The sequence below is a fragment of the Equus asinus genome, chromosome 30 (genome assembly GCF_041296235.1).
Source record: "Equus asinus isolate D_3611 breed Donkey chromosome 30, EquAss-T2T_v2, whole genome shotgun sequence".
In the NCBI taxonomy this organism is placed as follows: domain Eukaryota; kingdom Metazoa; phylum Chordata; class Mammalia; order Perissodactyla; family Equidae; genus Equus; species Equus asinus.
This window is the reverse complement of record NC_091819.1, coordinates 9,158,954-9,171,602: the sequence shown is the minus strand read 5'-3', so window position 1 is coordinate 9,171,602 and position 12,649 is coordinate 9,158,954.

The window sequence follows — 12,649 nt, the reverse complement described above, 5'->3', positions numbered from 1 at the left end:
TATTCTTCATTGTGGGTCCTTCTAGTTGTGGGATGTGGGATGCCACCTCAGCGTGGCTTGATGAGCAGTGCCATGTCCGCACCCAGGATTCGAACCTACGAAACACTGGGCCGCCTGCAGCGGAGCACATGAACTTAACCACTCGGCCACGGGGCCAGCCCCAGAATATATACTTTTTTAAAAAGAAAAGAGAAAGAATGTTATAGCTCAATGAGATGGAAAACCTAATACAAAAAAGAGTGAGCATCATGAATGTACAAACATAGTAGCTGGTATCCAGATAGCCAATAAATATATAACAAAGTATTCAACGTCATTTGTCACCAGTAAAATGCAAAACAAGAATACAATGGCATACAGATGCACACATGTGTGTGTGCCTGCTCATGTGTATATCCACCAGAAATAAGGCTAAAAGGAAAGGCAACAAAACATGCAGGCAAAAAGCAAGGGAAACCTTAACATAGTGTAACAAAGTATAAATTTATAAATGTAGTCTTTTAACAAATGCTGAAAGAGATGTGCTGATGGACAGAGAAGCACTATTTCAGGAAGAAATTTCCAAGGAGAAATTGATAAGGCTTATCAAATGCTGGTCAGTTTTGCATTCATGTCAGCCAGGCCCGATCAGGGGCATGAGGGTACACCTCCAATGGTGGACCTCTCATTAGAGTGCTTTATTTTAGATTGGCAGAGAACATAATGACTGCCATTTGTGTTTCTTACTACTATGCTAGAGGGCTTTGATACAAGAATTGTTGCTCCTGGTTTCTATTTCATACATATTTCTTATTCTCTGTTTTCAGTATATTTGAAAATCTTTCCTTATCTTTCCTTCTTACTGTTTCTTCTTTCATTTTAAATGTCCTTCTATGCATCTGTACTATTTAGAAAAAGTCATCAGCTTGTCTTAACTTGTTAGCAGCTTAAAACATATTGCCTAAATACATTTCAAAAAATTGCTTTTTATTCTGTTTTATAATCCCCTGAAATCCATGAAAACATTAAGTGGACAGATAAGATCTCTGCTTTCTAATTTCCTTTGGCAGTGAAGCCTATGAATGCTACAAATAGCACATGCACTGTCTTTTCTCAACTGTTGAGAAACTGCTTAGATTTTTTAAAAAGCTCTGACCCTATCAAAATAATGGCCATGGAGACTAATCACTCTATTAGTTAAATATAATTAGCTAGTTATATTTAATTCTAGATTATTTCTCTCTAGCTCAAGACATCGATAGAGTGATATCTTACAGCATATGTTCCTTTTCACAGGTTAAAATAATTATTCTTTTGTGAACAATGTGCTAAATTCATTTATAGACATCTAAATTCCATCCAAACAAACAAAAAAAGTGACAAATGAAAAAGTCCATTGGAAAAAATAAGCAGGTAGATGTTTTTACATTGTAGAAATAGACTTTAAAATAAAATTGCAATTCTATGACTTAGCTGACCTTCCCTTTTGGTAAGATACGTGTGGAACAAAACTCAGTTGTCAGATGGAGGTGAAGAGAATCTGATATATAGAAATAGTGGAGTCTCTGCCTGGTCCTCAAGGGACTGACGCAAAGAGGAGAAAAGTGTTCACAGTGTCAAACACCGTAAATACAATGAGCAGCATTTAACACATAAGAATAGAGTCAAGGTGTGTTTTGAGAATGTGAACAGCAGTGCCGTGGCATGAAATACATGTTATAGAAAAGGGTAAACTGCGTATAGGATCATTTCAGTAGGTTGAGAAAATTCCCCAAACAACCTGGGCTGAATAAATTTATTTTCTCTCATTCAGATATCCTCACACATGTTGCTTTTCATTGTGGTATATGGGCTTCTAATTTAATTTACAGTTATATAAATCATCTCTTGTGGTATAATTTTTTTAAAGAAAAATTTCCCAGATGTAGCTATTAGCTTCTCCCTCATGGAAGGTTATATGTCAGTTCACTGGTTGATTCTACTCTCCTCTTTCAATTTCAAAACCAGTGATCATATTTACTGATACACAGAGGAATTCATTGGAAGAGGACTGTCATTCCTAAAAATGATGGAGATGAGAGAAATACTAGAGCCAAGCGTGATAACATTTATTCCAATTGTTTTGATGTTTTACTTTGCATCAAGAAAATTGAAAGTCAAAACATATATTTCTCTTACTTTGCTCTACAAAAACAATTTTATTTTTTACCCACTTGTTGTTGTTACCAAAAAAAATCAGAAATAGGAAAGAGTACAATAAACTGTAAGGTTATTTTTATGAGAGTAATTGTGTGAATAAGTAAAGCATTTGACACTATGATATAAAAAGTGTGGACTGCCTTCATTCAATGGGCAGAAGAGTATCCATTGTTCTGTTCTGAGAAATAGCTTAGAACAAAGTTCTTGAGAGCAAGCCCTCTAGGTTTTTGTGTGTACTTGGAAAATGGGATGAAGATTTTAGATGTCATATCATAAGCTGGTCATCCTGAAAATAGGATTTAACAAGTGAAGTAGAATGAAAATAACTTTTTTTTTTTTACCTCATCGCTTTTTCTACCCTCTTCTAGTTCTCAGCAATTCTCTTTTTTGTAAGATTGTTTGACTCACGAATTACATCAGTCTTGGTTGCTCTAGAGACTTTGCATGTGAATGATAGTGCAACTAAGATCCAATAACTTTGCAAAATATTTATAAATATGATTTCTGGGTTCCAGTCTGACATGTAAAAAGAGCTTGGAAATCATCACTTCCACTCTCACAATGAGAAGAAAGCTGAACAAACTGAAAATCAACAGCTCTTCTTAGATCCATTAGAATTTAGGTCACAGGGCAAACTGCTGCCCAGAAAACCAGACAGACAAAGGGACACAGATAATCATAGCTTACCAGGAGCCGAAGCTCACAGCTGGAGCCAATATCAGTAGGAGTATTTTAAACTATAATTGACTCATCCTGGCATCTCAGTGTAGACTAGCTTAAGAGTTAAAAACTCTGAAGGGGCCCAGTCTTAGAGAAGCTCCCACATTTTGCCTTACCAGGTCCTTGCTGTGAAGATCAGAGAATACTCCCCTAATGCTTCCAGTGGGGAGTCAGGAAGTGTAACCATTTTGAAACACGCCCAGAGCTTTCTGTTCTCCTTAACAAGGCCTGCCATGAATAGAAACTATTTTACAGGAGCCTAACTCACTGGGATTATAGCAAAGCCTAAGTGACCTGGGGGTAGGAAAACACTCAATTCCAGCTCCCTCCAGCCTTCCCTGTGAGGAAGGGGAAATACCCAATGTAAGCTCGCTAAAAGACAGAGACCTAATCAGAGGACTGCTTCCCCTCCCCACTCACCTTACCACCACATCAGTAGAGTTCCTGTAAAACAATAGGGGATTAGAGCTAAAAGAACTGCAAGCCTCAGATCTGACTTAAGAAGTTTCTAGGGACACCCAAAAACAACAGGAAAGACACAAATAAGGATACGAGAGAAAAGTTTAGCCTCTGACATCAAGGCTACAGAAAACAGTAAAAACAGCCTAACTCCTAAACAGATGAACATAAAACTTCACACTAAAGATCTACCTATATCAGTTCTTTTTACCTGATATATCATGCCCAGTTTCAACAAAAAATTGCAAGGCATGCTAAAAGACAAAACACATAATGTGATGAGACAAATCAAGCATGAGAACCAGATTCATAAATGACATACATTTTAGAATTATCAAACCAGTAATTTAAAATAACTATGATTAATATGCCAAGGGCTCTAACGGGAAGAGTAGACAACATGCAAGAACAGATAAGCAACAGCAACAAAGTGATGGAAACTCCAAGAAAGAATCAAAAGGAGAAGTTAGAAATCAAAAATATTGTAACAAGTGAAAAACGTAGTTGATGAGCTCATCAGTAGACTGGACATGGCCAAGAGAAGAATCAATGAGCTTAAAGATGTGTCAGTAGAAAGGTCCAAAACCAAAATGTAAAGAGAAAAAAGAATGAAAAAGATGGCATAGAATATCCAAAAGCTATAATGGGAATACCAGGAGAAGAAAATAAGAAGAAACAGAAGAAATATTTGAATAAATAATGACTAAGAATTTTCCAAATTAGCGACAGCCACTAAACAACAGATCCAGGAGGCTCCGAGAACACCAAGCATAATAAATACCAAAAAATCTACACCTAGGCATATCATATTCAAACTGCAGAAAAGCAAAGACTAAGAGAAAATCTTGAAGAAGATTCATGCCTTTAATTCTTTTCAGATATTAACTATCATGGACAGGTCACTGGAACGAATGATTGAATGACAATCATTGTAAAATATTTGTCATATGAAATACAAAGCAAAGGCATCATAAGATCAAGTGCTAAACAGAAAACAAGTACATTAGGAGAACAGAGACTCAGAGAAATGTAATATACAGCCATGGTCTAATAAATCAGGTGAAATATGATGCATTTCGCTGATGCACAAGATTTCATTAAGGGTTAGTCAGAAATGTGGATATCCTCGGAGGGAAAGTTGCATGATGAATTTGCCAATCAACAAGTGTGTATTTTGTTTCTGTTGTTTGCAAGGTACTTGGCAAGTGCAGTGGATTATAAAAATGCATCAGACATAGGCCCACTCGTTAGTAACTTAAAATCTATTGGAAAGACATGGTAACCATCACATAAAAAGGGCACAGTAGGGTTAGAGTCAATGGTCTTGGAATCATTTAAACTCTCAGAAAGTAATCAGTTGTGTGGCTTGGGGAAATTATTTATTACTTTAGTGAAAGTTTATTCCCTTATAAGAAAAAAAATCATATTTATCTCGTGCATATTTTGTGAAGATTAAATAAAAATATATGTGAAATTACCTCTAGGGATTTAATGTGTGCCTGTTGAATTATTTGTGAGGGGGAAATTAAGCCATGAAAATTAAATAACTCAAGAGTTCAAGAGCACCCCAAGACAGTCATAGAACTGATGTCAGAGGGGTCTTTCCAAAAGCTTTGAGTTCAGGTAAAGGCCATTTCACTACAAGATGGCTTCATCTGGGAAGACTTTCTAAAAAAAAATGGCATCTTATTGGGATTTTAGAGGATATTTAGGATTTAAATAAACAGAGAGAAGAGAAAAAGACATTGACAGTGGGGAGAAAGTTTGACTAGGAGCCACAATAAAAACTTAGGGAGACCAACTTACCTAGAATGGAGAAATCATTATGACCTCTCACGGGACATAAGATTCATTACTTTAAGAAGTTTATGGAAATCTAAGGCAGAGAAGCATTGCTTTTAATGGTCTATCAATCAAAAACTCACACTGAAATCAGTTTTGGAAAGAAGCACTGGTAGTAGAAGATATTGATGTGTCCATGTTGTAGGCTTATACTAAAGGAAGAAGAAACTGGAAGTTAAAGCATTTTCCCAATCTGGGAGTTTTTGAGGAATATAATTCTTGCTGTTGTGCAGAGGTTGTATTCAATTCAGGAGAAATCATAATAGAGCATCTAGCTGAGAGATAACTGCAAACAGCAATATGGCGATAAATGCTTGGGACTGTGATGGTCATGCATATCTATTGCCTAGTCAAAGGAACTGCAGAAACTGTATTTCTAGGAAGTGACTTTTTTTTTTCTTAAAGATTGGCACCTGAGCTAACATCTGTTGCCAATCTTTTTTCTTGTTTACTTCTTCTTCCCCCCAAAGCCTCACAGCACATAGCTGTATATTCTAGTTATAGATCCTTCTGGTTTTTCTATGTGGGATGCCACCTCAGCATGGCTTCATGAGTGGTGCTAGGTCCATGCCCAGGATCCAAACAGGCAAAACCCTGGGCCGCCAAAGCAGAGCACGTGAACTTAACCACTGGGCCACGAGGCGGGCCCCTCTAGGAAGTGACATTTTAAGAGACAGAAGGAAATTTTGAAAGTGGTTTTTTCTCTGTCTATAATAAACATTTCGATGATAATTGCAAGTTTGTGAGTTTAAATTAAGGTAGACACAATTTCATCTTTTCACGGTAGGAGGAAATAAAGAGAATCAGAAAATATGTAGGCTATATATTTATTTTAATTGGCATATTACCTCTTTTACCTTTTGGTACAGGATATTTATCAATATCTGTGGCTCATCCTTTTTCCACCTTTTCTTAGTCAACCCTTTTTATAAGGTAGGAAACACCTGGGGAACTTTAGTGTTCCTGTTTTTTTATTCCCGTTGCATCCTGAAGGCCCACCTCACACGTGAAAGGCATGCTACACAGATAGGTAGATAAATTCCTCTACTCGCAAGCTTTCAACTTAAAAGCTTCCAGAATGAAAAACACAATTGCACACCAGAGTAAAGGAGAGTTAATGATTCCTGACACCAAAAAATGGCAATACCGGTCACTTGGTCACTTTAAAAAAATGAACTTAAGAAGAGCCTTTGGGGAAAATCATTCACCATTGTCAGTTCTTAACTCCAGTATGGTGAGACCCATTCCTCCTAGGCTGGCATGAGGCACTTTCTAGTCCCTTGAGCAAAGCCCGTTCCAAAGATTACCCATGCTAAGGGCAATCGCAAATGAAGATTTGCAAAAAGCTTTGAGCACTGGCAGCATCATTTCCATAAATACATAGAGCAGACATTGTTGGTGCCCCACCTCATGTTATGACATCCCCTGTATGTTTAGCTGCTGCTGTGACGCTCAGCACGGTGACAGCTGCTCACCTTAAGTGCCTGCCTCCCCCTTCTCTGTCTTAGGGTTTTTCTCTGGCTTCACGGAAGATGTTCCACTTCATCCAAGAATGCATCTCTTGAGGGCAATCTTCAAACAATGGAGGAAAGGGGACAAGGGATAAATGTCCCAGCCTCTCCACCCTCCGGTGGGATGAGGGTGATGTCTGTTTCTCAAAACGTTACCAGTGGTGTTGACCCCCAGCTTGCCACAATGATGACCCACTTTATAGCACACCATTATTGGCTTTTCACCTTTTCTGACTCACTCTCCCCACTTCTTCACTCGTGCTTCCTGGGATTATATTCTTTATAAAATACTTACAAGAAAGTCTTTCTCTTTAGTCTGCTTTTGAAGTTACAAATCCAAGAGAATTAGTACCAGAAGTAGCCCCTGAAAGTAGGATTCTGGAATGAGTCCTCTTGCTAGTCAGATGACAATGGAGGCCACAGTACTGGGGGCATGTAAGGCCTGGCACGCTGTAGCATTGCAATTATTAAAACTCTCATTTCTGCTGAATTGGGATGCGGTAGAGGTGGAAGAAGCACCAGCTTGGGCAAGAGCTCCGGCACTTAACGATGTGAGGGCAAAGGTAACTATGAGGATGGTGGAGTTACCCGCCCTAGAAGCCCTGGTACAGAAGAATGATGCACTCCAGGCAGCCAATTCTCAATCAGCAGCATTTGAAGACATTTTTCTCTTAAGCAACTTGTGGTACACTGAACTGATTAATTCTGTTTAAACTTCGATCATGAAGATCTTGGAGCGACAAAGGGGACTGGATATACAGCTTCAGCAGATCACCAGGCCCTGATAGAGAAGGAGTGAGACTTTGAGACCCAGGATGGGGTCATTTCATTGAGTGTTTGAGAAGCTTGACTCCTGTGTCCACAGAGCCCTCTAAGGTGCCAGAGCAGTCCCCATCCTCTGATCCTGCTGCATAGAAGCCCGCCATTCTGCCATTGCCTAGAGATTAAGCAAAGGCTTCAGCTGAGGTATGTCCCTCATGATAATATTTGTCCTCATCAAATTTTAGTTCTTCTTCTCTTCATTGTCTCCCATCTATTGAAGGAAGCAGCTTATTCACCAAAAGAGCCATGGAACCTGGTTAATACATATTAGCAGGAATAAGGGGAGCCTATGTGGGAGACAGTCTTGAGGGTATTAGACCAGCAGGGTGGTAGAATATAAGACTGACTATGGGAAAATAATTGATAAGGGGTTATTCTCCTGAGTCTCCAATGACTCAGTATTTAATTTCCCGGCAAAGACATCTGCAGCTAGTTTTCACGATTTGCTAATATGGCTCTCAGAATCTTGGACATGATGGTTGCCTGCAGTAAATTAGTTGGAGATGTTGGAACAGCTTTGAGAGATACTGAGGTAGAGATCAGGAGGCCCAAAGAAGTGAACATGTTTTAATGGATTTATTACCTGATGCTAGAGATCCCACTAGCTGGCTGTGTTCCCTGGGAGGCCCAGAGAACACTCCCTTCCTTAAAGCAATGAAGAATGTGCTAAAGAGGTAGAGTGACATAAGTGAGAAAATGATGACTGTTCTCTGTAGGAAGGCGTAATGCCATGAGATGCTGCTATAGAACTGGGTTCCATCGTATTTCTCTGGATGATGGTATTCTAGAACAGCAGGGATCAGGTGATGTCAGAGGTAGGGTAGGCTTCATTACCATAATAAGCAACAGTGTCTAAGTGGCAACTAGAATCATAACCCTGAAAGATCTATAGCAAAGATGCTCCTAAGGGCAACATAGTTGAAGAGCCATTCAGTGAGGATACTGTTTGGCTTTTAACAACAAAAATAAATCAAGAATGGGTAAGCAAAAGGTTGAAGTCAAACTCCACAACAGAAAAACGCAAACTCTCCACCAGTTTCCAGAATGGAGACAAATCTCAGACCCGGAGTCCACACTTAAATCAGGAACTGAGTTCCACTGAGATAGTCCATGGAATTCCACCACAACTATGTACAGTAAATATATCCTCAATCCTGGCTATTTATCAGAGCACCAGAACAGTGGGAAAAGGGATTACCTAGTGTTTTGAGAGCCATTGGACACAGACTCTTAGCTGAGATGAATGTCATCATGCTTCTCCTATTTGTGTAGGAACTTAGGGATGCCAGTGAAAAATGAAGTCCTAGTTCTGTCCATCTGGCAAAGGGTCTTATGAGTCCATGGGCCCATGCTGTATTTGCTTCCCTGTTCTCAGAACAAATAATTGAGATGAATATACTTATCAGTTGGCAAAACCTCTCCAGCCAATGGAAAAATAGTCTTTACTGGTACCAAAGTTCAAGTCAAAGTCCCTAAAACTATCCCCACTGGCCATGATGGTAAATCAGAGACAATAATGCATCATGGGTGGGATGATAAATACCAGTCTTAAAAGTGGTAAGAGTGATGTTTCCCATCATGTCCCCATTCATCACACCCATATGGTTTAAAAAAAATAGATGGATCACAGGGAGGATAATAAATTTTCATTAACTTAAGCAAACAGTAGACGAGTTGCAGCTGTTGTGCTATATATAGTGGTGTCTTTGCCAGAGATCAGCACTGCTGCTGGTACTTGTTATGCTGCTCTTGATCTAGAGCTGGAGTCAGCAATCTTTTTTTATAAAGGGTCATTTAGTAAATATTTTAGATTTGCAGGCCATATGTTCTATGTGACAATTAGCTCTGTCATCGCAGCACAAAAGCAGCCATAGACAGTATGTAAATGAGTAGATGTGACTGTGTTCCAATAAAACTTTATTTATAAAAGTAGATTATGCATCAGATTTGTCAAACCCGGATCTACAGAATATGGTTTCCTCATCAAGAAGGATGTTCTTATTCATTTGTGAAAGAAATCAAACCATATTCACTGTCTTTCTCAGGGCTATTTTAACTTCCTTACTCTCCATAAAAAAATTGTCATGACACTTTGTAGAGCATCTCACTGGTTCACAATACGATGACTTCATGCTAATTTGATCTGATGAATAGGAGGGATAAAGAACATAATGGATTCCCTGGTAAGACACACATATGCCTGAGCATTGTAGAGAAACTCTACAATAATCAGAATCCTGTACCATCAGTGAAATTTTGGGAGGTCCATTGGTCTTAGGGATGAGAGGATATCTACTAGGTGGTAAAAGACAAGTCACCACATACTTACCACTATTACACAGGTATGTGGTGGTCCTTTTTGAGTTTGGGAGGCAGCATACAATATTCTTTCCAGTACTTCTTCCAGCCATTTATCAGGTGACTCCATAGGCAAGAGAAGGTTATTCATCCAGTTTAGGATGAAGTACAAGCATGCTGATTCTGGGACCATATGACTCAGAAACCCAATGGCACTATAGGTTTCCATGGCAAATGAGAATGCTATGTGGAGTTTCTTTTATGCCCCAACAGAAGCTGAAGTGAAGACCTCAAGGAGAAAACTACTCATCATATGAAAAGGAGTTCCTGGTATGCTCCTTATTCCTAGTAGAGACTGAGTGCCTAATTATAAGACACCAAGTTACAATGACACTAGAGCTGTCAATATAAGCTAAATATTGTCACATCCACTAAGATGTAATTTGAGTGTGCACAGCAGAATTCCACTGTATGATGGAAACAGTATACTTGGGATCAAACCCAAGTTGATCCAAAAGACACAAGTTACCTGAACAGGTGGCTATGTGGACATGTCACCTATCTCTGTTACACAGCTGGCTTTTCCTCGACTCACATCAATGGTCTTGTTGATGTTCCCTATTCAACTGAAAGAAAAGAAAAAAAATCCTAAGTCTAGTTTACGGGTAGGTTAGCTTGGTATCTGAGGGGAAGACAGAAATGGACACTCCCACACATAGCTCCACTCAGGGGTAGCCCTAAAGACATGGTGAAGAGAAATCTTCCCAGTGGTACGAACTTTATGCAATACACTTGATCATGTCCCTTTAAGGATGAAGAAGTGGTTGAGAAAAAGATACATACAGGTTGTTGGGTAATGGCAAATGGCTTGGGTAGTTGGTTAGGAAACTAGAAGGATCAAGATTGGAAGATTTAATGAAGGAGCTATGGTGAAGAGGAATGTGGATGGGACTATATGAATGGACTGGATGTATGAAGATTTTTAGGTTTCATGGTCAATGTCCACAAAAGAACATCTACTGCAGAAAAGATACTGAACAACTAGGTGGATAAGATGACATGTCCAGTAGATGTCAATCAGCCTCTGTCCTTGGCCATCCCATTGCTTGCACAATTAACCACTGAGCAGAGTATCCATGGTAGCAGGGATGAAAGCTATGCGTGAGCACAAAGGCATGAACCCACTTTTACCAAGGCTTTTATAGTTACAGACATTGCTGAATACCTGCACTTTTAACAGCAGAGAATCACTTGGTAGCATGCTGTATACATCAAACCTTTTCTTTCATGAAGGGAGCAATGGTTCATCCTCACCGCAATTGAAACTTTTTCTGGAATGATGTTTTTCTTCCTTGCCCCAGCACTACTATCCAAGTCCTGACAGATTTGCTGAGGTTGTATACTAAATAATGCTTCCTTAGACCAAGGAAGTCATTTTATAACAAAAGAAATGTAATAATGAATGTGCAACATAAGATTCACTAGTCCTATCATATAGCACATTACCCAGAAGTTCACACCCTGAATTTTAAAATCAACACTCAAAGTTTCATCTAAGGAATCAGCTAGGAGGAGACACTTTGCTGAGTTGAAGCAATCTCCTCCAGAATGTGGTGTAAATATTGAGTCAATGATAATTAGACGGTGTTGTGTGCCCAGTAGCGAGAACACATAGAACCAAGAACCATGGGATGGAAGTAGGAATGGCTCTTATCACCAATCTCAATGATCTATCTGGGGAATTTTTGTTTCCTTCCCATGAAACTGTGAATTCTAAAGGTAAGTGATTCTAGTGTACTCCCTGGGGAAGCCGGTGATGTTTCTTCAACCAGAAGACACAATGAGAGTTTCCTTAATCCCAAAGTTACAACTGATACGCAATCATTTTGGGCACTTCATGCCAGTAGATCAGAAGACAAAGAAGAAATTACTATCCTAAGTAGCTAGGACAGATCCTTCATAATAAGAAGGAGGAGAAATATGTCTTGGAACTTGAGTGATACCCTGAGGCATCTCTTGATGTTCTCACGCTCAGTAAGTACGGAAAAAATTACAGCCACCATAGCCTGAAAAAGGCAAGGTAACCAGAGATTCATACCCTTGAGGGATGAAGCTGTGGGTCTTTCCACAAGACAAGCAACCTAGATCAGAAGAAATACTCCTAAAGATGAAGGTAACCTAAAATAGGTAGAAAAGGATGAAGACAAAGAACACCAATTATATCATCCGGATTAACTGCAGCAATAGGAATATAGTTTGCTTCACCAATGTTCAATTTAAAGATTTTTAAGAGATTGTAGCTAGCCATCAACATAGAGTACCAGCAACAAAGTATCTTCACTGTGGCCCATAAGGAAATCTAAGAGATGGACAGTAGTAGTGCTGCTGATGCCTTATCTCATGTCCCCTTGACATATCTGAGTTCACCTGAAATTGTGGTGTCCAATAGGGATGTGTCAGGGATGGAGAAGATGTGCCCAGAACAATCTTCTGCTAAGGATGGAAGTCTGTGCATAAACGTCTTAGACTCCCATTGCCTGGTAAGATAATTCAAAGGCATGTTTCTCAGAAAGTCCCCCAATGGGATTGAGTTCCAGTTGACCACAATGATAAACCACTAATAAATGCACATTTATTTCGCTTTTCTCTTGCCCCATTTCTGTTTTCCTTCTTTTTCTCTCAGACTTCCTAGGATCATCTCCTAAATAAGTTATCTGCATTCAAATCTTTGTTTCAAGGTCTGCTTTTGGGAAAACTCAATAAAAGTCATATAGCATCTCAAAATACTTTAATACGCAAGTTAAATACATGTAGTGATG